We start from the raw sequence: 27,708 nt of genomic DNA, 5'->3' as shown, positions 1-27,708 counted from the left end.
CTCCAGAGCAAAAATACTGTGTGAGAACAAAGCCTAACATTTTACACTGTCTTCAGAGACTTTGCCAAGCTGGGATCAACAGCTGGGATCAACACTACATGGGCACAGTATGAAGGCATATTGTTCTGTTTACAGCGGTTATTATTCAGTAGTGGCCATAGTGTGGCAGAATTATTTTTCCCTTGTATAGCACGGTTATTTAACCCCTTAACGACATCGGGCGTAAACTTACGCCCTGGCGCCCTGGTACTTAGCGCATCAGGGCGTAAATTTACGCCCGATGTTTCCCCGATCGCTGCGTGTTCACACACAGCGGTCGGGGAAGATGGCCTGCTATAAATCATAGCAGGCCATCATAGCTTCTCGGCACGGGGGGTGGTTAACACCCCCCGTGCTTACGATCGCTGCTATAGGCTGATCAATTCAGATCAGCCAATAGCGGCGATCGGAACCTTTCCGGGTCATCGGTGACCCGATGACCCGGAAAAAAATGGCGGTCGGTGCTGTCCGAGGACGGCACCGACCGCCATTACTGTAAAAAGTAATGTTGATCGCCGTGCCACCGGCCCGATTGCCGTGAACGGCCGGCCGTTCACGGCGATCGGGCCGGTGGCACGGCGATCAGAGTCCCACAAAATAGTAAATACCTGCCCTGGACCCCTCAGCTAGGTAGCCGAGGGGTCCAGAGCAGGTATTTGTACATTACTCACCTGTCCCGGGCTCCTGATCGGCGGCTTCCGGGTTCGCGGCGTCCTCCGTCATTCCGTTCGGTCTTCGGGTCTTTCCGGCGGTCCTCGTCGTCTTCTTTCAGCTATTTTCGGCTCCAGCCTCGTCATTTTCCGGATTTTGCGCTCTGCTGCCCCCTAGCGGCTGATATGTGTAATACACTTATCAGCAGCTACAGGGATATTCAGAATATAGAAAAAGTGTTTTTTTTTTTCCCCAATTTTTTTTTTTCTATTTTCCGCACCCTATCGCCGCTGAGTGTTGATTAGCATCGCACGAAAGTGCGCTGCTAATCAGCAACTCCTCCTTTTTGGCGTAGGGTGTTTTTTTTCTATATTCTACTGCCACGGTCTGCTTATAAGTGCCGCACATAAGTGCGGCATTTATCAGCAACTCCTTTGTTGGCGTAGATTTTTTTTATACTTACTGTAAAAAAAACACGTAAAAAACACTACATTACACCACACTACATTGAATAAAGTTTGACACTACACCACTACATACCCCATATACTAGTCCCCATATAAAGATGGCCCCCAGGGTGTTTTCGGTGTCAGAGGGATACGTTATTATTGCCTCCGACACCGAAACAGCCAGTGAGGATGAATGGGGGGGATCGTTCTTTCCTCCATTCATCCTCATCATCCAGTGACGTGTCTGGGGGTAGCGTAGCGTACGCTGCCCCCCAGACACGTCTTTTCCGCCAGTACCGTCCCAATAAGAGATCACGGTATGGTGTGAAATTCTACAAACTCTGTGAGAGTACCTCTGGGTACACTTACAGATTTAGGGTACATGCACACTGCTGAATGGCGAAGGATAACCCTTTGTGCATTCCGCAGCTGGCACCCGCCGGCGGACTGATGGAGGCGCATGTCTCCACCCGTGTCATAGACTCCATGTTATGCACGGGCGGATTCCGTCGTCCATCCAAAGAATGAACACGTTGGACGGAGAGCGGAATCCGCCCGTGCATAGAATGGAGTCTATGACACGGACGGAGACGTGCGCCTGCATCAGTCCGCCGGCGGGTGCCAACTGCGGAATGCACGAAGGGTTATCTGTCGCGATTCCGCAGTGTGCATGTACCCTTAGAGTGTATGTAGGAAGGAACACCCGAATCCAGCCCCAGATGCCCCCCCCCCTCCCATCCTCGGAACAAGTGGGAAGATCGTCCGGGAACTGATCTTCCCACTGCTGGATAGTGGTTACCACCTGTACGGGGATAACATTTATACCAGCACCCCCTCTTCCGGTCCCTCGCTGCCCGAGCTACTGTAGCTTGCGGCACGATCCGAACATATCAGAAGTAGTAATAGCGCCCTAATATTTAGCAGCCATGGAGCGGACCCAGCGCTTCTGGATATGAGGGACCCCGTATCGCACCAGGACAACATTTTCCAGGTGACGTCCCCCACACTGGAGAACAGGAGACCCCAGAAGAAGTGCAGAGTGTGGCGTAACAGGGGGATCAGGAAGGACACCATTTCCAGTGTGACGCCTGTCCTGATCACCCCGGCCTCTGCATATTGGATCGCTCCAAGGCGCACCACACGTCACTGGGGTTCTACATTATCTAAATTCTGTCCCTTATTCCTATTTCAGGGGTCACGTTGGTCCGGGGATTATTCTGATCGCCAATATGGAGTCGGGAAGGAATTTTTCCCATTGATGAGGCTACTGTCGTCTGCCTCACGAGGGTTTTTTGCCTTCCTCTGGATCAACACAGATTGAATTTGATGGACACCTGTCATTTCCAACCTTATAAACTAATAATTGGCCCAATACCCCCAAATAAATTAGAATTGTCCCTTTTCCCCAGCTAAATAGGTATGGCCGCCATTCCCATTAGAGGATGCCATGATGCAATTACAAAGCCTCTGTGCGGCCAGGACAGTAGAAACCCCCCACCAGTGACCCCATTCTGGAAACTACACCCGATAAGGAATCTAACAAGGGGGGCAGTGGGGATATGGCCCCCAAGTGACGGCCACATTTGGGACGTGAAAATGAAAAAAAATGGTATTTTTTATTTTCTCGGCACATGTTCTACATATGTGCCCGTCACCAGTGGGGTCCATATGCTCACTGCACCCCTTGTTGGATTCCTTATGGGGTGTAGTTTCCAGAATGGGGTCACTTGTCGGGGGTTTCTACTGACCTGGCAGCACAGGAGCTTTGTAATTGCGACATGGCCTCCATCCTCCATTCCAGCCTCTAAATGGCGCTCTGTCCCTTTGGTGGCTTGCCCTGTGCCCATATGGCACATTATGCCCACATATGGGGTATTTTCGTAATCAGGGGAAACTACCCTACACGTTTTGTGTTAATTTTCTTTTTTAACCCCTTGTGGAAATGGAAAAAATCAAGGCTAGACCAACATTTAGTGTAATTTTTGTAAAATTTTTACTCTAAATCATTAATCTTGTCATGATTTTTTCATTTTCACAAGGGGCTAAAAGATAAAAAAAACCACTAAATGTGTAGAGCAATTTCCCCTGAGTACGGAAATACCCCACTTGTGTACATAAAGCGCCATTCGGGTGCAGGGTAAGCCTCCGAAGGGAAGGAGCGCCATTTCGTTTTTGAAGGCTGGATTTGGATGGAATGGATTTTAAGGGGCCATGTTGCATTCAAAAGGCCTCTGTGTTGCCAAGACAGTTGAACCCCCCCACAAGTGACCCCATTCTGGAAACTACACCCCTCAAGGAATGTAACAAGGGGTGTAGTGAGCATATGGACCCCACTGGTGACGGGCACAAATGTGGAACAATGTGGCGTGAAAATGAAATATTACATTTTTTACACTATAATGTTGGTTTAGCCTTGAATTTATCATTTTCACAAGGGGTTAAAAGAGAAAAAAACACACAATATGTGTAGAGCAATTTCCCCCGAGTCCGTAAATACCCCACATGTGGACATAAAGCGCCATGTGGGCGCAGGGCAAGCCTCCAAAGGGAAGGAGCGCCATTTGGATTTTGGAGGTTGGATTTGGCTAGAATGGATGATGAACGCCATGTCGCATTTACAGAGCCCTCGTGCTGCCAAAACACTGGAAACCCCCCACAAGTGACCCCATTCTGGAAACTGCACCCCTCAAGGAATCTAACAAGGGGTGCAGTGAGGATATGGACCCCTTGATGACGGGCACATTTGTGCCATGAAAGTGAAAAAATGAATTTTTTTACTTTTACGTCACATTGTTCCACATTTGTGCCCGTCACCAGTGGGGTCCATATGCTCACTGTGCCCCTTGTTAGATTCCTTGAGGGGTGTAGTTTCCAGAATGGGGTCACTTGTGGGGTGTTTCCAGTGTCTTGGCAGCACGAGGGCTCTGTAAATGCGACATGGCCCTTGAAATCCTTTCCAGTGAAATTCAGCTTCCAAAAGCCAATTGGCGCTCCTTCCCTTTGGAGGCTCGTCCTGCGCCCCCTTGGCACTTTATCGCCACATGTGGGGTATTTCCGTACTCGGGAGAAACTGCGCTACACATTTTGTGTCTTTTTTTTCCTCTTATCCCTTTAAGAAAATGAAAAATTGAAGGCTAGAACAACGTTTTAGTGTAAAAAAAATTTTTTTCTTTTTTCACACCATATTGTTCGGAAAATCTGTGAAGCACCTGTGGGGTCCAAATGCTCACCGCACCCCTTGTTACATTCCTTGAGGGGTGTAGTTTTCTAAATGGTGTCCCTTTAGGGGTGTTTTTTAGGTTTTGGCACCCCAGAGCCTCTGCCAACCTGAAGTGGTACAGTCAGAAATGACCAAATATAACGGAGGCGTTGAAATTCACTAGGCGCTCCTTTGTATCTGAGGCTTGTGGTTGCGTCAAATAGCGCAATAGGGCCACATATGGGGTATTTCTATAAACTGCAGAAACGGGGCAATAATTATTGGGGTGCATTTCTCTGGTAATAGGTTTATAATTATGAAAAATATTGGATTACAATAAAATCTCTGCACAGAAAATTAAAATTTTCAAATTTCTTACACACTTAGCTTTTATTTCTGTGACTCCCCTAAAGGGTTAAAACACTTTATGGATATGCTTTTGCAGAGTGTGGGGGGTGCAGTTTCTGAAATGGGGTGCTTTGTGGGGCTTTCTAACATACAGGCCCCTCAAATACACTTTAAACCTGAACAGGTCCCTAAAAATATCTGATTTTGAAATTTTACTGAAAATTTGGAAATTTGCTGCTAATGTTTTAAGCTTCCTATTGTCTAAAAAAATTAAAGATCGTTTAATAAATGCCGCCAACATAAAGTAGACATGTTGCTAATGCTATTTAATATATAATTTATGTGGTATAACCACTTTCTGTATACGCAAAAAAGTTTCAAAGTTGGAAAAATGCAGTTTTTCACATTTTTTCACATTATTTGGGTTTTTTTCATAAAGATTTGTTATGATTATCGACTCCAATTTACCAGAAATGTAAAGTACAATATGTCACGAGAAAACAATCTCAGAATCAGCCGGATAGGTAAAAGCATCCCGAAGTTATTAATGACTAAAGTGACACTGGTCATATTCATAAAATTTGTCTCTGTCATTAAGGCCATTTCAGGCTCTGTCCTTAAGGGGTTAAAAATTTTGGACTGTGTTTAGTGGTTTTTATTTAGTAAAAGTATGGTGATATTATTTAGTCATTGCGGTAGTAATATGTCATTCTGGTTTGGAGTGTTTTTTTTTTATTCTAAACCTTTAGAAAATCCTGCATGCCCTCCTGGTCATGGACGATGCACACCCTGAATGCATCATCGCTCTCTTACATTTGCAAATCACTTGTGTGTGTGGGCAATACTCTGCCTTGCTACCAACTCACGCTACACCACTGGTTGTGAGCCCAATGTTCCGGTAGGGCCAGGGACCAGTGTACAGCACTTTCCATATCACTTATAATCTCTTTACAGCTTGGAGTCAACTTAGGGTACTATTACACGGAACGATAATCGACCGAATTGGCCCTATCCGGCCGATTATCGTTCCATGTAGTAAACACAACAATCAGCCGATGATTGTTGTCATTGGCTGATTGTTGATATAGGTTCTGACCTATAATTGTCGGCCACCGAGCGCACCGCTATGTGTAATAGCGGTGCGCGGCCGGCGGCTGTCAATATGCTAAATAAATACATTACCTATCCATGGTCCAGGGCTCCTCTTGCTCCTCTTCTCCCCAGGTCCCGTGCGCTGCAGCTTCAGAGAGGCCTGTCTTAGCTGACAGGCTGCTCAGCCAATCACAGGCCACTGACAGGCGATCTGAAGCTGCAGCGCGCTGGACCCGGGATAGGTAATGTATGCCAGTTTAGCAAGGGCTGCAAGGACATTGGTAACGATGTCCATGCAGCCCTTGTTAAACGATTACCGGGCCGTGTAATAGGCCCAGTAAACCTCGTTTACTGTAATTATCGGGCCCCCATCGGCCCGTGTAATAGTACCCTCATGGTACATTCGCTTTAAGTAGTACATATGTATAGAATGGTGTACCAGGCTGAGGATGAAGCACTGGAGGCAGGCCGGCCCGCCTGTGGGAGGAGTCCCTCACCACTCTATGACGTGGCTCTATTTATTCTAATGGAGCCACATTACACAAGGGTGGGGAGTTCCTCCGATTGAGGGCAGGCCGGCCTGCCCCCAGTGCTTCTTCCTCGGCCCGGGACCTGTGAATAGAATGGCGCCATACATAGGAAACGGGCTGTGGTTCAAAATAAAGGACCGCGGCACCGGCTTCCCTGCACCGACGCCGTTCTATAAATGTGCAATACTTAAAGCGAATGAACCTGATGGTACATTCACTTTAAATTCTAGGGCAACTACCTTGACCCTTACTAAACATGGGGGGAGTTTATATTATATTTATTGCGCACTCTACATAATCAATGACCTGAATTCACAATTTACTTAAATGTTGGTAAAGTAGGTGGATTTAAATTTTGGAAGGTATAAGTGGAGCTTTATGTAGCTTCTGAACCTAATGTTGTATTTATTCCAATACAAGACCATGTTAAATTTGTAAACATTGTTTAACACAATTATATGGTCCCACCTGACCAGTAACTGTGTCAATCTCTGGACAATGTAGATTTACATTGCACAAATATTATCAATGTAGAACGTAACATAACAATAGAGGCTATAGGTGAATATTTTATGGTGTAGAATTTCCATTAAAATACCCCTTTGTATAAAATAATACATTACTGTAAAGATTCCTGTAAATTGACCTATTGTTCTAGCACTTTGGTATTTCTAAGAGAGATTTCACTTTTGATGCTATGAACTTACTAACACCGTACGTATAAAAGCTTCTGTTCAGGAAGCCTTTGCCCTACTAAACTATTAAACATTTTCATCCCTACACTTCAGTTGGGTTTTGATGCCTCTCATCACCACGGTGGAGAATGACCTAGTTTAAATTGTATTGATACAGAAAACTTTTCTTTCAATCAAATCGAACATCTTTCCCTGTAAACACATTAAATAACGCACACAATGAATTGTGTTCCATATGTGTTTGTAGTAAGATAAACCGTAACTGGTGTATATGATGTATCTTCTTACTTCAGCCCATTTGATATTCCAAGGACAATTGACTTATAATAAAACTTTTTTTTTCTTTAATAAACTCAAAAGTTCATGTTAAAGTTTATTTGCTGTAATTAGACATTTACTAATGGAGTGTCTGTAGCAAAGACCACATTGTAGAACGCAAAAAGAAATTGAAGGGCACTCACCATAAAATTGATTCACAGTAGAGCAGATGGCAGAGCCGCCAGAACCATAAGGTGCTGCCTCATGGTGTTGGTGCCTCTGCTGTCTGCTCTACCGTGAATGGAATTTTAAGCTATCTACAATTAGAAGATTTTATGGTGAGTGCCCTTCATTTTTTTTTTTTTTTTTGCTTTCTTCAATTTGGTGAAGATATATGCAAGTGTTTTCAAGAAGAGAGCACCCCATATGTATAAGAATACTCTGTAAAAGCTTATTCATCTGACATATTTATAGAGACACTAGTGGCAATAGCTATTTCTCTTGCTTGTGATCTGATCGCAGAGAGTTTGGTCATGTGTCTTATCTCCTGCTTGTGGGATGTTCTGTACACCTGGTTATCACTCTTCTCCCTCATGTACAGGAAATAACATGCCTCTTATATCTCCCCCCCCCCCCCCCCCTTTCTCCTTGTCTGTAGAAGAGCTCCTGTTTTGCATGCAGGGCAACACAATTAAAATAATCAATAGAACATAGAGGAATCATAGGATCTGTAAGTGTTCACATGATAATTTCAGCCACAGCAAGCCCTGGCAGCATTAAAACAAAGGTGCAGTACTGAGTTGGGGAAGGTAATCAAAATTACTTCTTATGATTTTTGGTGACATTGTTTGGTGAACATTTAGCACACATACAGGTGCTCTACTTTATTTTTATTAGCTCAGAAAACCCCTTCAAGTGTTTGATAAAGATCACTAATAGAGATGAGCGAACCTCGAGCACACTCAGGTTAAGTCCAAGGCCGTCTTAACAGCCTTATGGGCCCCTGAGCAGAGCTGTGAACTGGGCCTCTGGAGGGGAATCGAGTTCCTGCTTCTGTAAGTACATAATGTAGTATGCTATGGAATGTACATACAGGAGCTAGAGTTACAGGATTTCCTGCTCCTGTACAGTACACATTGCCACTCACTTGCCACCCCAGTGAGCAACCACATTAGTTACCCCTCTACTTGTGGCAGCTACCTGGCCACAGGGGGCATCTGCAGGACCAGTATCACCCGGGGCAGAGGGCAGCTGCCTACCCTGCCCAATGGGAAAGACTGCTCTGGTTCAGTCATCGGCTGTTTTCATGTTTTCCATGACACTCTAGGGCTGCATCCAACTTCAGCCACCAGTAATCAAATGCAGGACATTTGGGCTTGGACCACCCTAAGCCTGTTTGAGGTTGACTCATCTCTACTCACTAGTGATACCACTAACCTGACAAGTGTGTTCATGCAACAGTGTAGTGCCAAATTATTATTTATTTTTTGCTAATTGATTTTAAAGCACCTAATAAGTCTCCCATCAAAAGTGCTCTAAATCACCCACGACAAAGTTAGACCACAGCTCACTGGTAACATGGCCCTCAAGATAATCCTACAAATGCATTAATGTTATTGCCCAATGTAGTTCTGCCTCTATAATTAGCCAATGAGAGTATGGGTACTATTAAAAAAAGCCATTTTTACGATTACCGATTAAAAATAAACGTTCACAAACAAGAGCTTTAGGGAACAACTTTAAATCATTTACCATAACATCCTTAACATCAATAACATCCTTAACATTTTTATTCTCTCACTCTTGAAGAAAACCTGTAGATAAATGTCCCTCAGATCAGGGCAAAGCTGGTACTCAGGATATTTTCAATACGTCTGTGCCATAGCCAGCCAGCCATCCTGGTAGGACTTAACAAATCATTTGACTCTAGACCTTGAAATTCTAAATCAAACTGGAAGACCATAAGGTAAGGAACAGCTGAGCATATATAGACGGCTAATTACATTAACTCCTTCCCTTTTACTAAAAAGTTATAAGATCAGTAATGCCATGTGTGTGTGTGAAGAGATTAAGTTTGTGTGTGTGTATGTATATGTGTGTGTGTGTGTGTGTGTGCGTGTGTAGGTAAGTTAAATTAACTCCTTTGACATCTGCCAACACATGGTATAGTACAATAACGCAATAGATTATAATATATTTTAGAAATCACTAACCCTAAATCCTTCTCTTCTGAAGTCTTCACTAATACAGAACTACCAATGCTTATATAGAGGATCCCTTGAGTGAATTATTTTGCATTTAGAAATGTTTGAATAAATGATCTAGTAAAGCTGAATAATTTTGTATATTACAGACACTGGCAGGAACATCAGCTCTATTGCACACTTTGCTTCCATATCTTAATTTACATTCTCAGCCTTTTTAATGCAGTATACAATTCTATCTCTGTATGGCTATTTTTTACATACTATAGACTACTAAGGGTGTACTAATGACAGAAAAACATACAATGAGCAAAATAGCAAAATTATATCAATATGAATTATTTCAACTGTGAAGTCTTTGAATTCAAATTGATCCTGTTCTTCATGTGACTTGAGTATATAGACACAAATTTCTTCCTTTTTTTGTTAGTTAAAGGTCTAATTTTGCAAAGCTTGAAATGTATGTAACGAAAAAAGGAGTTTGAAGGGTTATTTCTGATATATCTTATCCCAATGGAAAAACCTTGAATTAACAAAAGCCAGTACTTGGTCTTTTCTTGAACTCTACAGCTACAGACTTGTGTGTCACAAAAAAAAAAAAAAAGGTCAAATGTGCTTTCTAGGCAACTGCAAAACATAAAGTGAATGATGATACGATCCATTAAAATCAATGCTAACCACCTTTTAAAGTCTTTCCTTTATGCTAAGTAGTGAATACACAGTAATAAGACTAATCAATGTACAAAATATTGCTTTATTGTCCATGTCCATTTTGGCCTATGGAGGTGCTATAGGGGAAATTAACACCTGCTGCCAGGTATCAATACTGATTACGACTAAGATCAGCCTACTAGATACTGTAAGTGGTCAAAACAATGGAAACTGCACTTCAATGTTTTCAAATGTAAAATAATGCACTTAGGGACAGGGGGTCATAGAGTCGGAGCTACTTTTGGCTGGAGTCGGAAAAAATGTACCGCGTCCACCTTTTAAAATTCTTTCAAAATTTTATAATTGAATTTCCATATGAAATTTATAAATGTTCCTCATTATTATATTTTTATTCTATCAATCTAAGCCCCTATATTTATAGCAACCAGAAATACACTTTGGTGGTCAGTATTTGGCAGTTTGTTTCTGAGCTGGAAGATTCCATTTTGTGGGGGAGATCTGTGCTGTTCTCTTCCTGGATGCTGGATGACTGTATATGAGCAGCAGTGTAATATGAAGATATCCTGTGTAATATAGAGGAGAAGAAGCCATAAGTAGTGTAGCAGTAACCTCTGTCATCAATGTGGAGTTTTCTCTCTGGGAGAAGACTGTGTGTTTTTCTTCACTGTGCTATGGCTGCAGCAGGCTGTATGTATGTGCTATGGCTGCAGCAGGCTGAGTGAGTAAGTGTGTGTGTGTGTGTGTGTGTGTGTGTGACTGAGAGAGAGAGAGGGAGGAAGAAATTAAATGGGTATTCTGGGCAACAGTATAAAATCCAGGGGGGGGGGCAGGGGGTGACAGGATCATAATAAAGAGGCGGGACACAGCTACAGTCACTGACTGGCTGAGCGGGTAGTTCCTGATGGGCCGCAATGATTCAGGAGTGCAGATGATGCTTGAGAGCTGATAAATCTGGGCCTATGTCTGACCTCTACATCCCAGGTATTTGGCATTGTTAGCAGTTTCCCTTCGTGTCTGGTGAATATTAGTTAGAAACATAGAAGATTGTCAGCAGGAACAGACCACCTGCTCCATCTAGTGTAGTTCTGAGTTCTTCAGGACATGAAGACTGGTTGCATCCACTGCACACACACAGGAGATTCTGCTTTATATTTTTCCTTATTCTCTCAGAAGTTGCCCAATGATTATATCGGACATTAGGAAGAAGCTGTTGGATAAATACCTCCCCTGGTGTCCGACTGGCCATTTGTGATGAAGCAGGCGTCAGAGTTGAAGTCAGTCTGTGACAAAATTCAGAAGTCAGAGCTGTGGCACACTGACTCCAAAATCCTCTATCCAAGTATTATATTGGCAGTTCTGTGTTGGCAATGACTTCAGAAGAGAAGGATTTAAAGGTAGTGATTTCTGACAGCCTTAGGGTACTATTAGACGGGCCGATGGGGGCCCGATAATACCTGTAATACCTGCTAGATCGGCGCTCATTTACTGGGCCTATTACACGTTACCGATGTCCTTGCAGCCCTTGCTTAAACTATATACATTACCTATCCAGGCTCCAGGGCCGCTCCTGCGGTCCGCTTCTCCCCGGGTCCCACGCTCTCTAGACAGGCCGCTCAGCCAATCACAGGCCGGGTCCGCCACGGCCAATGATTGGCTGAGTGGCCTCTCAGCTGACAGGCCGGTCTGAAGCTAGAGCACGCGGGACCCGGGGAGAAGCCCACAGCACTAGAGCGTGGATAGGTAATGTATATGGTCAGTCGGCTATTACACGGTCGGCGCCCGACAAATATAGGTTCTAACCTATATCAACGATCAGCCCATGATATTTATTACATGGAGCGATAATTGGCCGAATCGGCCCGATTCGGCCGATTATCGTTCCGTGTAATTGTACCCTTAAGGCCCTATTCCACGGAACGATTATCGTTCGTTTTCGGACAATATCGACCGCTACGGACGATAATCGTTCCGTGGAATAGAGTGCAACGATCAGCCGACATCGTTCATGTCGGCTGATCGTTGCAGTCGCTTGTTTTTCAACATGTTGAAAAACAAGCGACTGATATAGCAGCGATCTGCTGCCGTCGCTCCGTTGGCTAGGAGCGTCGGCAGCAGACGCTGCTATATCCTATGGGCTGCCCGGACGATCAGCGATCCCCCGGGCAGCCCCCCCCGCAGCTCCCCGCCGCCCCTCCCGCACTCACCCGCTCGCTGCAGCCGCGCTGAATAGCGGCGGCAGCAAGCGGCGAACGAGGAGCAAACGAGCGCTAATAGCGCTCGTTTGCTCCTCTAAAACGACCCGTGGAATAGGGCCATTAGGGTATGTGCACACTACAGAATTTGGGTGGAGTTTTAATCTGCCGTCCACCCAAAGGATTGACCTGTCAATTCTTTGGGCGGAAGGCGGATTGAGCTTCAAAATATCACTAAGTCTATAGAACAGGTGGAATTTCAAGCAGAGTTCCGTAGTGGGAATATAGCCTTTAAAGGAGTCACCAGGGCAGCGAGGCAGTAGTAAAGTTAATCCTATGCTGGGCTGTATAGCTAGAGATATAACCAGTAGTGAGAGGGAGACTGTGATCTTGCTGTATAGAGCTCTAGTGAGACCCAGTTCTGAAGACCTCCCCTACAAAAAAGATATTGATACAATAGAGCGGCTCCAAGGATGGGCTGCAAAAATGAGGGCGTGAAGCATAAAACATATCAGTAAAGACTTAAGGCCCTATTCCATGGGCCCACTGAGAGGAGCAAACAGCGCTATTAGCGCTCATTTGCTCCAGGTTCCCCACTCACTGCTGCAGCTATTCCACATGGCAGCAGCGAGCGGGAGAGTGCGGGAAGGGCCGCGGGGAGGGGCAGGGGGGCTGCCCGGTTGATCACTAGACTAGATCAGTCTGCTGCCGCCGCTTCTATTCCACTGAGCGACGGCTGTATCAGTCGTTTGTCTTTCAACATGTTTGAAAGACAAACTATGAAAGATCAGCCAATCTGTTGATCAGCTGATCATTGCCTTCTATTCCACGAGACGATTATCGGCCGTAACGGCAGATATTGGCCGAATACGGCCGATAATCGTTCTGTGCAATAGGGCCTTTAAGGATCTGAATCTGTATAGTCTGGAAGAAAGAAGGGAAAGGAGTGACATGATCGAAACCTTTAAATATGTTAATTAACTAAATAAGGTTTAAGACGGAAGTGTCTTTAACCCATAGCTGCACCAGGACGTTATTGAACGTCCTCGTGCCGCTATGGGAGTTCAGAGGGGGGTCGCGCGGCAACCCCCCTCTGAACTGCCGCGATCCCGGGTGCCGCATGTAGCCCGGGATCGCGGCTATTAGCGGGCACGGTCCGATCGCCGTGCCCGCTAATTAAGTACTTAGAAGCAGCTGTCAAAGTTGACAGCTGCTTCTAAATACTTGCTGATATGCATCCCTGGTGGTCTAGTGGGGGATCGCCCCCCTGCGGCGCGATTGCGGGGGGGCGATCCCCGCATCCATCCCGGGCCGGGGTCTGCTCCGTAATGGCGCTGATCCCGGCTTGGCATTCTATTGCTTTTGGCTGCTGCAGCCAAAAGTAATAGAACACCGATCTCATGGATTCATGCAGTATAACTATACTGCATGGATCTCTATGAGAGATCAGAATGCATATACTAGAAGTCCCCCAGGGGGGCTTCTAGTATATGTGTAAAGTAAAAGAAAAATGTATTTTTAATAACACAAAATCCCCTCCCCTAATAAAAGTCCTGAATCACCCCCCTTTCCCCATTTTATAAATAAAAATAAATAAATAAATTAATAAACAACATGTTTGGTATCGCCGCGTGCGTAATCGTCCGAACTATTAATTAATCACATTCCTGATCTCACACGGTAAACGGCGTCAGCGCAAAAAAAATCCCAAAGTGCAAAATTGCGCATTTTTGGTCGCATCAAATCCAGAATAATTGTAATAAAAAGCGATCAAAAAGTCATATATGCGCAATCAAGGTACCGATAGAAAGATCACATCATGGCGCAAAAAAATGACACCTGACACAGACCCATAGACCAAAGGATAAAAACGCTATAAGCCTGGGAATGGAGCGATTTTAAGGAACATATATTTTCTTTAAAAGGTTTTAATTTTTTACAAGCCATCAAATCAAATAAAAGTTATACATGTTACATATCGTTGTAATCGTAACAACTTAAGGAACATATATAACGAGTCAGTTTTACCCCAGGGCGAACATAGTAAAAACAACCCCCCCCCCCCCCCCCCAAATAAAAAAAAAACATTTTTTTTTTTCAATTTCACCACACATATAATTTTTTTCTGGTTTCCCGGCACATTTTAGGCAAAAATTACATCTGCCATAGCAAAGTACAATTAGTTGCGCAAAAAATAAGGGCTCATTTGGGTCTCTAGGTGGAAAAATGCAGGCGCTATGGCCTTATATACACGAGGAGGGAAAAACGAAAACGCAAAAAATGAAAACTGGCTGTGTCCCCTAAGGGTTAATAAAAAAAATAATAAAAAAGTAAATAAATAACGGAACACAAAAACAAGGGGCCACAGTCTAACAGTGGTTAGTTGGGAGAAATATCAGAAACAACATTACTTTGCTGCAAGAGTACTAAATGCTTGGAATAAACTTCCAGCAGATGTGGTAGGTAAATATACAATAACAGACAACATGCCTGGGATAAACATATATCTATCCTAAGATAACAAGAAAGGAAAGAGCGAACTAGATGGACCTAGTGGTCTTTTGCTTTCCAATTTCTTTTTATTAATTTTCAATCATAAAAAGGCAAAATCAATATACAACTGTTCAGGTAAGCTGCACAAGAGACTGCCCTGACAAATATATATATATGTTTAAAAAAAAAAAAAAAAAAAAACAGAAAGAAGATGACAATTTTCTATGTTTCTACTATTACTACTAATATAATAATATTAATATAATATTATTCATATTAATAATAATAATAATATAGTAATTTGCCCAAATTTCTAGATACTTTTTTAACTATACACATAAGATATTTTATAGATCTCACTGTATTCTGTGATTTCGTATACTGTCTTTTAACTTCTTTTTTTTTTACTATGCCTTTTGTTTTGTCATTATTATTTTTTTTTCACATGATCACGTGTTTATAGGGACCAATGAGATAAATAATATAAAACGGAATTATTAGAAGGGATTCTAGGCTCTACACATTAACAACTAAGAGTGAACTGCAAAACAGGAATAGTGTATGCCCTCCATAACATAAATCAAGGCTATCTTTTCTTTTCTTTTTTTTTGATGGGATGGAACAATTAGAGTAAAATATTGTATTCCGGCTCCATTCTTTGCCAGTTTCACTTGTAAGTGATAGCGAACGTCTTTCAGATCTGAACACACTCCATACAAAGAAGAACCGAAGAACCATAGAAAAGTAAGATTATTTTATTCTTTTCTACTTTTGGTCAGATTTGTAATTTTTATACCATTTACTGCTGCTCTCTGAAATTTCTAAACTTAGATTTTTTTGTGAGAAAAAAATAAATAAAAAAATTTGATGAGTGCACAATTTGAGAAAATGTTCAGATCAGCTTTGTTTTGCATTCGGTGCATTAATAGGTGTTGAAAGCAGTCTCCAAATTTGCAGGGAAAGACGTGATATATAGTTGGTTTGGAGGAGGAGAGGAGTAAGTTGGTTGTAAAGGGCGGATGTTTACCGACTCCATTTTATTTTTTCAGTTGTGTAATGCATTACACAATGGGACTATGTCAATTCAAACTAGTCAATAATAAAAAAAAATACATATATTCTAAAAAAAAAGATTATTATGGCATTCATAACTTTTGGGGAATTTGGACAGGAAGAAGCAATGGAGCGATTAATAGATTTCTGCCTTATAAGGACAAACCAGACAGAGTAACGTTATCTTTAAGGTTGTTTCCAATAGTGATTTGTCAAAAAAAACCCTACTGTATATGCATAAAGTGAGACAAGAGAATCTGATTAGAAAGAGACGATTAATACATGTACTTGGGATATATGTATTCTTGGTGCACACCTATTATACATACAAGAGATAAAATAAAAAGGAGCATATAACATTATATGTATACAAAAAAAAAAGATCAAAATCCAGAAATGAAAAATGGTAATTAACATGTTTACTGCCAATGCATATAGGTGAGGAGGTAACTATGTCTATTCTAGAGCACTAATGTAAGGAAGAAAAACTGCTGGGTTACTCCTATGATTTGGTACATATATTAAATGAACAAAGATCTATTCTTTAGTCTATGGAGGGACATGATTTCCCCTGAGAATGGACTTTTAGAAGTTGTAGGGGAACACATACATTTTTCAGTCCTTTTCTTTTTTTTTGGCTAACAAGCTTACCTAAAAAAAAAACTACGCCAAGATCTGACTGGAGAATGAAAAATAAAATAAAATGAAAAAAATTGTACATGATAAATCTGGCTAATAAAGGAGCTAACATGAAACAACACCCCTTAAAGTGAAAAAAAGAAGAAAAAAAGGAAGGAACGCCCAGCGTAAACTGCTCAAAAATAGTGCAAACAACCCTTTACAACTGTTACTTAAATTTTTACACCAGATTAGCCAAAAAAATGGCATAAAGAGAATGATAAATGTGCCCTGTAAACTTCCTCTATACATGACCTCCATTGATGATCTTTCCCTGGCTTATATTTAATACCTGCAATTAAATCCTGAATATGTGAACACACCCTTATACCCCCCCCCCCCCCCCCATTCTTTATATGCCACCCATTTTTTTCCTCTTAAAAATTAGCAAGACAGACGTCCTGGCGATAAACCCTTAATGCTCATTTATGTTTCTTCAATAACCATAATACTGTGTCTATATTGTAAAAAGTTTTTGTAATTTGTTGAATACAATTCATGCCTATAGACGTCATATCCTCATGTATGGCTGAGGAAGGATTCGCCAACATGGGGTTTGAAGAAATATTTCTCCTTCAGTCGTTGGCGTGCTTTGAACAGACATTTATAAAGTTCCATAAGATTTGTCTGTCAGACTATGCCTTCATTCTACTATTGACATCTACAATAGTCTATCATGCAATGCAAATTATTTTACCTTCAAACCACCGTAATTTACTCAATTGCTATTTTCTCAATTGTTATTTTAGAATTAAAAATAAAAAATTGGTTTTGCCAAGGAAATGTTTCCTTCTGTGAAATCAACATTTGATATATATATATATATATATAGTATATATATATATATATATATATATATAATAACGTAATTAAAAATGTATACACTTTCCAGACATTGGTAAATGAATGACATTATTTTTTGTCCTTCACTGGTATTTAGAAGCATCTTCCATTATACGCATAAGAATGTGGTGGTAGAAGAGAAAACTACTCCACATGGTTGTCTGCATTTTATAAGCTGTAGAACAGTGGGCAGATGGTAATTGAGGAAATTCCACATGCCAAATATCAATGCATCTTACAATTTTACAAACTATTAGAGCCCTGCTATTGTACGACCGCCATGATTCTTCTTTTTCAATTTTCTATTCACGGTTTGAGTGTGGCATTTCTTTTAATGTGCTACTTAAATACTTTTATATGTAGGCGAAGAATAAAAACAGTACTTGTCAAGACATCTTCAAGGTGACAACTGCATAAGTAATTGCATAGAAAGCATGAATTACCTGGCCATAAGCCCTTGTTAAGGAAACTTCAAGAACCTTAGGGTTCGTCCTCCAAGTTAACTCAACTCTAATAACCTTATCATTTGACATATTTAACGAAAACGAAACCTTTACCATTTATTTAACATTTATTTAACAGCCATGTAATAGTCTTTGCAAACTAGTGCTAATGTAGCAAATCGGCACAAGGGCATCTGTAAAGGACTACTGATCTCGGATGATCGGTGCTCATTTATAAGGCCTACACAAGGCTCAATCAGTCTTTGCACAAATGATCGCTGGATTGGTTATGTGGCCCTTTCTGGCATTCAGCCATTGGCAATACATTTTCTATTACATGGGTTTCTAGAGTGGGTCATTCTCTGGGCATGGCACTACCCAGTAGCATCTAGATATAGCACGTTACTACCTTCACCTGTCTAGGAACCCAGTGTCAAATTGATAGACTATGCCATGCAGGACTTGATTTGGTTAGGAAAAAACTGTGAAATTTGCAGTGCTCACTTGTCCCAGAGATGAAGCCTGTAAGCCTTATCAATGGGTAAAACAGCAGGGTTTATTACGAAAACTTAGAACAACGTGTTTCGAGAGTTCTTTCCCTCTTCATCAGGTCCATATACATCTCCATATATGGGCAATGGGGGAGGTAGTGGAGCCACTGTGACCACTTTATGGTGACCGCCTATGACTGCTGTCTCCAACATCTTAATAGTACCCACTGTGCCTCTTGTAACAGCACACTTAAACCCCTAAGCTTCTGACTATTATGTTAGATTCAGGCTTCTGTTGCTGATCTAATAAAAAATATGGGAAGAGTTTTGCACATAGAACATCCAGATTCATATATCAGTGTTTATGTAAGTTTAGTAATACAGCAAAAAGAGGGCAAAATACAATACATTCTACAAATGACTTTAGATATGAAGTCTTGCATATTGTCTGTTTCTTTGCGGAGATGTGTTCATATGTACTGTATATGTGGATGAACAAAAAATGTGGTCATACATTGTACAAGTATGCTAATTGCCATGATATCAGATGGAAATCTGTATACATGAATTGCATGAGACATTGACTTCCCTATTCTATAGAATGACGCATACATTACAAGCCACTAGCGTATGGCTTATGCAGCGGAATAACCGACTTAAAAAGGTTGTTTAATTTACTAAATCCATTTTTAGTTACCCTATTTGTCTTGATACCGTTCACCGTGTAGTAAAACTGACTTGCTGTCAGTCAGGGTGATAGATTGAGCCCTGATCTGACCCACAGTCTGTCCCTGCTTACTTGCCGGTCTTGCGCAAGCAACAAGTAGACAGCAGTCCCTACACTGCCAAGTGTCGGGGTTGTCAGGTGGTGAGAGAAGTTAACTGGTCTGAGTCAAACACAATACAGATACATTAGGCCACAAATCAGAATACAGTAGGAAAACCAGAGAAGCCAGGGGTCAATAGCGAGATAGCAGTGCAATACAGAATCAATAACCACAGGAAATACCGTACGCCAAGCCCAGACACAGAGACAGTAGCGAAGTACAAAATCACAAACTTAGGTTAGGGAACAAGCCAAAGGTCAGAGAACACAGGTAAAAAGAAAGAGAGCAATAAGAAACGTGATTGTAAGCTGGGCAGAACCTTAAACTATCACAGGCACAGCTGACTGTACTTCTGTCATTCCAGAAGCTTCTGGCAGAACATCTCCTTGGGTGTGGTCGGAAGCCTGAAAAAAAATTAAAAACTAAAACATAGAGCAATTGCTCCTTGCAGGCTGGAAGCTGACCAGACAAGTTAAGACACATATAGATATATATATTAAAAGTTTTTTTTCTTTTTTTTATACTTATTTGTAGTCCCCTTAGGGGACTTCTATGAGCATTACCATGATTGCTTATAGAGATCAATGCAGTACATAGGTACTGCATTGGTTGATCTTCTCATCACTCAATTGCTACAGCGTGCAGAAGGCAACCTGTAGCAACTGCCAAGCTAAGACAGGTCCAAAGCAGAGGAGAGGGCCTGGGCTGTAAGTCGCATCTTGGGAAGTCGATCACCCCACTGGACAACCAATGAAGCCATTTAAAGGCCAATGAAATTCTTCTAATGAAAACTGGTTAATTAGTCGCCATGGGCCTGATTGGCTGGATAGCAATCGGGAGGCCTGATAGCAGCCACAGGCTAGGATGGGGCCTTAATACCCTGATCCTTAGTAGAGATAAGTACAACTGGATACAGAAAAATAATAGAACAGCGCTCCATAGCACAGGTCACACAGTAAGGTGGGTAAGAACACAAACTTAGAAGCTCTCACCTGGTATGGTTAATGCGAGATGAGGCACAACACCCACAGATAGCTAAGAGCAGGACCGCAGCCACTCCCCAGATAGATCCAGCCAGGATCATGTGCAATGCAGAAATACGCCTCCTCTACGAGTCAGGGAGTGCAAGGGCGCAGGTCCAAAGGAGGTACAAGTTGATCAAAAACAATGATTTATTGAATGTTAAAAATCCATAAAAATATTAAAAAGTGCCCTTGCACTCCCTGACTCGGAGAGGAGGCGTATTTCTGCAAGTACAACATGAGACATTTAAAGGAGTTTCCAATTAAAAACTTAATTGTCTCCTATCCTGTGGAGCTGCTGGAAAAAGTCAAGTACAACACTCAGCTCTTTCCTGTGGCTCCATAGAGAATGAATAAAGCCGCGGGTCAAGTGCCGACCTGCGGCTCAATTGAAAACAAAGGAACTATGGGCAGATCTGGAGATTGCGAGGTGCACAGAGGTCAGACCCCCTTGCAATCTCTTACTTGTCCTCTATCCTGTGCAATATCAGTGGCTGAAGAAGTTGGATGCATCCCTAGGGAAGTCTGGGAAAAAATGAATACAGCCTATGGCGGTAGGCAGTAGGAAAACTTTTGACATGGTTTTTCCTAAATTAAAGAAACACTTTAAGTATCCCCCAACATCATCATGCCCATACTGGAACCACAGGCCATGTTTAAGGTTGTACAGGTCAAGTATTTCCTTAGTATTGTACAGGTATAGTCAGTGTATCAGGTAATACCACAGATGTCTTAAAGCGACTCTGTACCCACAATCTGACCCGCCCCAAACCACTTGTACCTTCGGATAGCTGCTTTTAATCCAAGATCTGTCCTGAGGTCCGTTCGGCAGGTGATGCAGTTAGTGTCCTAAAAAACAACTGGCAGGCCCCGTGCCCAACAGGCGTGGCCTAGAAGGTGTATGAATTAGGCTGGCACAACCTATCCGAAGGTACAAGCGGTTTGGGGGGGACAAAATTGTGGGTACAGAGTCTCTTATCATAAATAATCTTAATTTTACTTACAGCTTTGCTTTGACAGGGTATGGTACACTTGATAGTTCCCTTGATAAAGCACTTGATAAGACACTTGGTAATACAACAACCAGATCTGTGATAGGGATACAGTGAAGAGTACAGTTGTGCTAACTGAGTAGCGTGTCGAGAGATACAGAGAAGCAGAGTAGCAGAGAGGAGGCTGTCGGGAGAGTCCCAAACCCAAGTAGTACTGTGCTCTGCCAGGATGTTGGAGGATGAGGTAGAAGAATACTTAGAAGAAAAAGATGAATACTTGTGCCCGTGTATTGACCTTGGGTCTTCACACCACCTAATGCCCACCAGTGTCAGGTGAAACCGTTCTATGAGGGTGACACAAGGCCCCAGACCTTGTTACCTGGGATGAGCGGAATGTTGAGGGTTTCCTGCTGACAGCCGCACTGCGAGATAGAGTTCATAGGCCTTAGCAGTTTTGCTCTATCCGTATCAGTTCCTAGCTTACTGCTGTCTGTCCTGCACTGTGACTCTCCTAGTCCACGGCATGGGTTGGGGTTGTCTCTGACTTGTCCTCTCCTGTGAGGAGTTTAACACTGCATAGTATCGTGTAGAACAGACTAAGAAGAAAATGTGAGCTGTGTCTTGTCTTGCCTCCTACCCATACGGGGATCTGACTAAGACTGACTTACACTTTCTGTCACCCTTGTGACTTCCTTCCTCGAGCGTATCTAGGGTGCGCTGTGAGTGGGTGAAGAGTGCATTAGAAGAAGTAAAGTAAGAGATAAAAAGACAGAGGAAGAAAAGATTCCCATGGGTCCACAGATCCTTGTGACACACAAATAAACAATAACCCTTTACATACTTTACCCGTGCAGCATCTGAGTACACATACCCAATACAGTGACATCTAGTGGCAAAACTTTATCACTACTCATTACCACTCAAGTACAATAAGTACAGGCTTTTACAAAGGGTGTAACCAATAGCAACACCCGTGGTGGGACACCACACTTTGATCAATAAAGTAAATTTTTCCCTGCGGAATATTTTATTAGCCTGATACTAGATGCTGTATTTCAGCACCATTGTTGTACAAAAGAGTTTTACTTTTTTTTTTAACATAGGTGTCTATAGAACATTATCCCAAAGATCATCCAAATGTTTTTCTTCTCTATTTTTATTGAATAAAACATCAGAGTGTTAAAGTATATGACCAAGGACATAAATACTAAAACGGTTGGAAAATTATTACTTTGATGGAAGAATAAAAGCACATAGAAACAGCAAGGTTAAATATACCTTTAGAACTTCTAGACATATTGCAGAATTAAAAGTCAAATGCGCAGCCAGTTAGCAACAGGGACCACAATCACCTGTACAGTTATACAGTACCATTAGGAAAACTATTAGGGGGAAAGGTCTTAAGGCCCTACTACACGAAGCGATTATTGGCTGTAATCGGCTGATACCGACAGTTACAGACAATAAACGCTACCCGTAATGCACATGCAAGATGTCGGCTAATCATTGTCTTTCAACAGGCTGAAACGCCAACGATCAACCTGGTAACGATCTGCTGCCATCGCTCCATGTAATAGAAGCAGAAGGACAGACCACCACTGTCTCCTATGGGCTGCCTGGAGAATCTGATGATTGCCCGGGCTTACCTGCTCCTCCTCACTCGCTGTTTGCGTGTGTAATACACCGGCAGCGGGTGGGAGAATTGAGGAGCAAGCAATCGCTGACCTGACAGGAGGTAATAGGGGCTTTAGGTAGTGTGGGTCAAACTTGCTGAACTGCTCGACATTTGACTCCTGACGGCTGGAGAAGTTGCATGTCTATGGCTTTATCCATGTTTTTATGACTCCCTAGGGTGGCATCCAACCTTTCCAGCTGCCGGGCAGATGAATTTGGTGAACTTGTAAGTTTGTCCATATCATGCAAGGAACATGCAAGTCAAAATGCTGGTTTCCGAATAGTATTATTTAAGAAGTGAAAAAGGATAAGAAGGGAATCCACTCCATAATGACAGATAAATGGACGATGCAGGGGATATGTAACGCCCCTCTCATTGCCATATCCTAATAGTCCTTATATTTGTGCGATGGACGTGTCTTGCCATTGTGATAAAACATACAGAGATTGGCCGAGAAACAAACTATAATTTCTTCAAATACCACACCCACAAGCCAATTTTATTATTCAAGGCATTTAGCACTACAAGGCTACATTGATCCATCTTAAGCATCTTGCACCAGGCACAGTTATTGGTGAATGTACAATTGTCTAGTAAATAATTACGGGAATCCTCCAATCAGCTGATCAATGGGATGCCAGGAGTGGATTCAGGAATGATCCAGAAGTTAGGTCACCAATATATGTCCTGGAAAAACTTTAAAGTGAATCTGTCAGCTTAAATTCAGATTCCAAACTGCTGAAACTGTTAGATAGCTGTTACAAGAAGACACACTGTACCTTTCACATATACATCTGTGCTTCCATAAGGCTGCAATCATGCAGTTTTTAAACAAAAGCCAGAAGTGGATCTAGCAGGACGCAGAAGTACTAGTCATGATTTTCTGAAGTTAAAAGCCACACCAGGACACAGTGTATTAAGGCGGCATAGTGTATAATAACTCAGTAAAGGGGGGGGGGGGGGCAAAGAGCATTATAATCTGATTAAGGGTGTGTTCACAAATAACAGATCCGCCGTGGATTTCTTGCTGTGAATTCCGCTGCGGAACCTGCCCTGTACATTCAATGGCAGACAAACTCGCAGGGGACCAGGTGATGTATCTATTTTAATTCATTTTCTGTGCGGCAGTATAGTATTCAACAGGTACAGTGTATGTCAATATTCAACACAAGGGACACATTGTATGGCAGTATTATTTGCAGAGGGTGAAGTGTGTGGTAGTATGATTAAAAAAAAAAATGTTGGGCCTGGCTGATTTCCCCTCTCAGCTTCTGCCGTATTCTGTTCAAAGAACCTACAGGCTGACCTTTATATATATAAAAAAAAAATTACACCCCCCCCCCCCTTTATTCATCATATTTATCGATTTAAGTGTAAGTCATGCGTAAGCTCAGGGAGTTCAGAGGGGGGCCGAGCCGCGATCCCGCTCTAAACTACCGCGATCCCGACTGCTATCTGCAGCACAGGACTGCGGCTATTAGCGGGAACGGCCAGATCACCGCTCCTGCTAATTAACACTGTTAAATACAGCTGTCAAACATGACAGCTGCATCTAACTGTCTTATATGCAGCCTTCCCTGGTGTCTAGTGGCGGGATCCCCCCTCCCCCCCCCCCCCCCGAGTTGCGATTGCAGAGGGGAGATCCCTTCATCTTAGAGTCGGAATGACGCTGATCCCGGCTCGGTATTCTATTTCATTGGTCTGCAGCAGGCCAAAGCAATAGAGCACCGATCTCATGGATAGGTGCTGTGTAATACAACTACACTGATCTCTATGGGAGATCAGTGTAGTTGTATTAGAAGTCCCCCAGAGGGAATAACCCTAACACCAGGGGGAATAACCCTAAACCCAGGGGACTTCAAATTACTGTGTAAGTTTAAAATAAAAATGTGTTCCTATAAATACAAAATCCCCTCCCCTAATAAAAGTCTGAATCACCCCCCTTTTCCCATTTTATAAATAAAAATAAATAAACAAACTAACATGTTTGGTATCACCGCGTGCGTAATCGCTTGATCTATTATTTATCACATTCCTGATCTTGCACAGTAAATGGCGTAAGCGCAAAAACCCGCTAAAGTGCGCATTTTTAGTTGCATCAAATCCAGAAAGATTGTAATAAAAAGAGATCAAAATGAAATTGCTGCCTACGGGCTCAGATATGGAAAAGTTTGTGGAGCGCTTAGAAACCTCTTATAAGCAAGAACTCAATTCTCTCAAATCTGATGTGCACACTTTGGAGGCGAAAGTTTCTGATATTGCTGCTGAACACGATTCCTTAGTTACCACGGTGGATGATGTCCAGGCTACGCTTGCTAACCAAGAGAGGCAAATTCGCCATCTTTACAGGCTTCATGACGCATTGAGAACCGTAGCAAACGGAATAACATCCGTATCAGAGGGCTCCCTGAGGCGACCAGAGCGGCTTATCTCATTCCGTCCCTCCAGGACTTGTTTGGTTCCATTCTTCAGCGCCCGCCGGGGGCAGAGTTTGAAATCGATAGAGCTCATCGTACCCTGGGACCCTGGGATGTCATATGCAGGCTCCACCATTACCGAATAAAGGAGGAAATCATGAAGGCAGTGCGCAACATGGATTTTGTTGATTTTGACTGTGCCCAATTGATCTTTCTTCAGGATCTCTCTAGAGCCACTGTATCTCAACGACGGGCTCTCAAAACCCTGTTGGAGATGTTAAGAGAGCGTGAAATCCAATTTCCTTTTCAGTTGGTGGTCCGTAGGAGCTGCAAAAGATTCGATCTACATACACCAGAAGATTTGCCTGCCTTTTTTTCCTGCGTTAGATCTGCCCCAACTGACTTTGCCAGATTGGGATCCAGTTCCGCCGATAGCTCCGGGCAGATGCTCTCGCCCTACTACTGCGTACTACGTACTAATGCGTACTACTTTGATGTGATTTACCTCAATAGGCTGTATCTTTTCCTTTCATGGACGCTTCATTATGCTTCCATATTTTTGCTGTGTTTTTGCCTATAGTGTCCTGGTTATATGATTATCCTGATTTCCTCGTTTACAGGTGTGTGTGTGGGGGGGGGGGGAGTTGGGGCTCTTTGTGGGCTTGTTTAGTTATTTCTTTAAGGGGTGCTTCCTAATTTAGAATATTGCATATGCTTATGGGGTGCATTTATGTTACATATTTAGATTTCATTTCTGGTGTTCTGTCACGGATTTACAGACCTTCATCTGTTAGTCCGTCCCTCTTTAGAATAGACGCGTGAAGTGTTCATGTACCCATTTGGGTCTTCCCTGGTAGTGTAGAACAGATACGGGGGCTATCTCTCTGGGTAACCCTCTTCTGCAGGTTCAGTCTTTCTCCTTTCCTACTGGAACTCTTTTCCTTCTCCTTCTCTCTTCTTTCCCTTTTCTTTCTCTCTCTATCCCCCCCTCTTTCTCCCCTGCTCTTCTTTTCTTTCTTTCCCTATATGGCGGGCGGGGGTGGGGGTATGGCGGGGACAGATATCAAGCTGGCCTCTATTAATGTTAGGGGACTGAATGTCCCACAAAAACTGTCTCAGATCCTCTACTCCATGCACAGACAGAAGGTGCACATCTTGCTTTTGCAAGAAACACATTTTCAGACTGATCACGCCCCTCATATGCGGCTTAACTACTACAATGTATGGACACATAGTACTAACCCTGATGCCAAATCTAAGGGGGTATCCATAGCGCTGCACAAGTCATTGTCACATAAACTGTTGGATTCTTTGATTTGCCCTAAGGGGAGATATGCCTTTGTTAAGATAGACATTCAGACTCGGATTTACACTATTGGCAATATCTACCTTCCCAATTCCTGTCAGGGTAGTACCCTAAGGACTATACTCCGCGCGGCCTCTACATTTATAGAGGGAGTACTGATACTAGGGTGGGATTTTAGTTTGGTTATGGACCCTTCCCTTGACACCACCTCTGGCAGAACGGCTGTGCCACGTTCTGAGTATGCGCTGGCACGATCGGTCCTTGGTCTCCATGGTCTGATGGATGTTTGGCGCATCCTTCATCCCAAGGATAAAGACTTCACCCATTATTCGGATGCACACCGCTCCTATGGTAGACTAGATATGTTCTTCATTGCTCAGTATGCTCTAACGTTTAATCCTACGGCCACGATAGGTAATGCTTTGTGGTCTGAACATTCTCCTATCTTTCTGTCATTGACTCTGCCGGGGTTGGTACCCAGGGAATGGTCGTGGAGATTAAGTCGCTCCTTAAAGACACAGGGGGACATTTATTAAGTAAGTTTTTTACGCCGGACTTATAAATGTCCCCGCATCTCCGGCGCTACGGAGATTTATGTAGAGGCGGACTGCCTCTACATAAATCCCGTGCGCTCCGGTGCGCACAGCCGAAAACCTACGCCAGCTGAGGACTGGAGTAGGTTTTCGGCGTATCTTTTGGCGGAACGGATGGTGAATCACGCGGACTCTGAGTCCGCGCCCTCCGTTCCAACCCCTTCGCACACCCTCCCCGCCCCCCGGCGTACCCGGCGGAAAGTGCAGATTTGCGAATATTTTATTCGCAAATCGCCCATTTGCGAATAAAATAATGCGCAAATCGGCACCTTCCGCCGAAAAACCCCTGTACGCCCGATGATACATGTCCCCCACAGTGTGTAAGGCGGCTGTTACTCAGACAATCACTAATTTTCTTAGCGACCACGCCAATGATGATACTGCCTTGCCCATGCAATGGGAGGCACTAAAATGTGTTGTCAGGGGGACCATGATTCAGCAGGGGGCTAGGGTCAAAAAGGATAGGAGTGCCAAAATCGTCCACCTAGCAGGTAAAGTTTATGCTCTCTCCAAAGCGCATAAGCAGAATGCCACTGACGAAGCTTT

The 27,708-nt window shown here is 42.9% G+C and overlaps 1 protein-coding gene across 1 annotated transcript in view; it reads left to right on the top strand.

Annotated features, from left to right (window-relative positions):
* Positions 1–15,498: 15,498 nt before the first annotated feature.
* NR5A1 (nuclear receptor subfamily 5 group A member 1) overlaps positions 15,499–27,708 on the top strand; it is a 127,833-nt gene continuing 115,623 nt past the window's right edge. The window contains exon 1 of the mRNA XM_069985876.1: positions 15,499–15,566. The gene's annotated coding sequence lies outside the window, so the exon portion shown is untranslated. The remainder of the gene's footprint in view (positions 15,567–27,708) is intronic.

The sequence above is a fragment of the Dendropsophus ebraccatus genome, chromosome 10, assembly GCF_027789765.1.
Source record: "Dendropsophus ebraccatus isolate aDenEbr1 chromosome 10, aDenEbr1.pat, whole genome shotgun sequence".
Lineage (NCBI taxonomy): Eukaryota > Metazoa > Chordata > Amphibia > Anura > Hylidae > Dendropsophus > Dendropsophus ebraccatus.
Note: the sequence above shows the minus strand (reverse complement) of the source record. Positions and strands in the feature narration are given on the sequence as shown.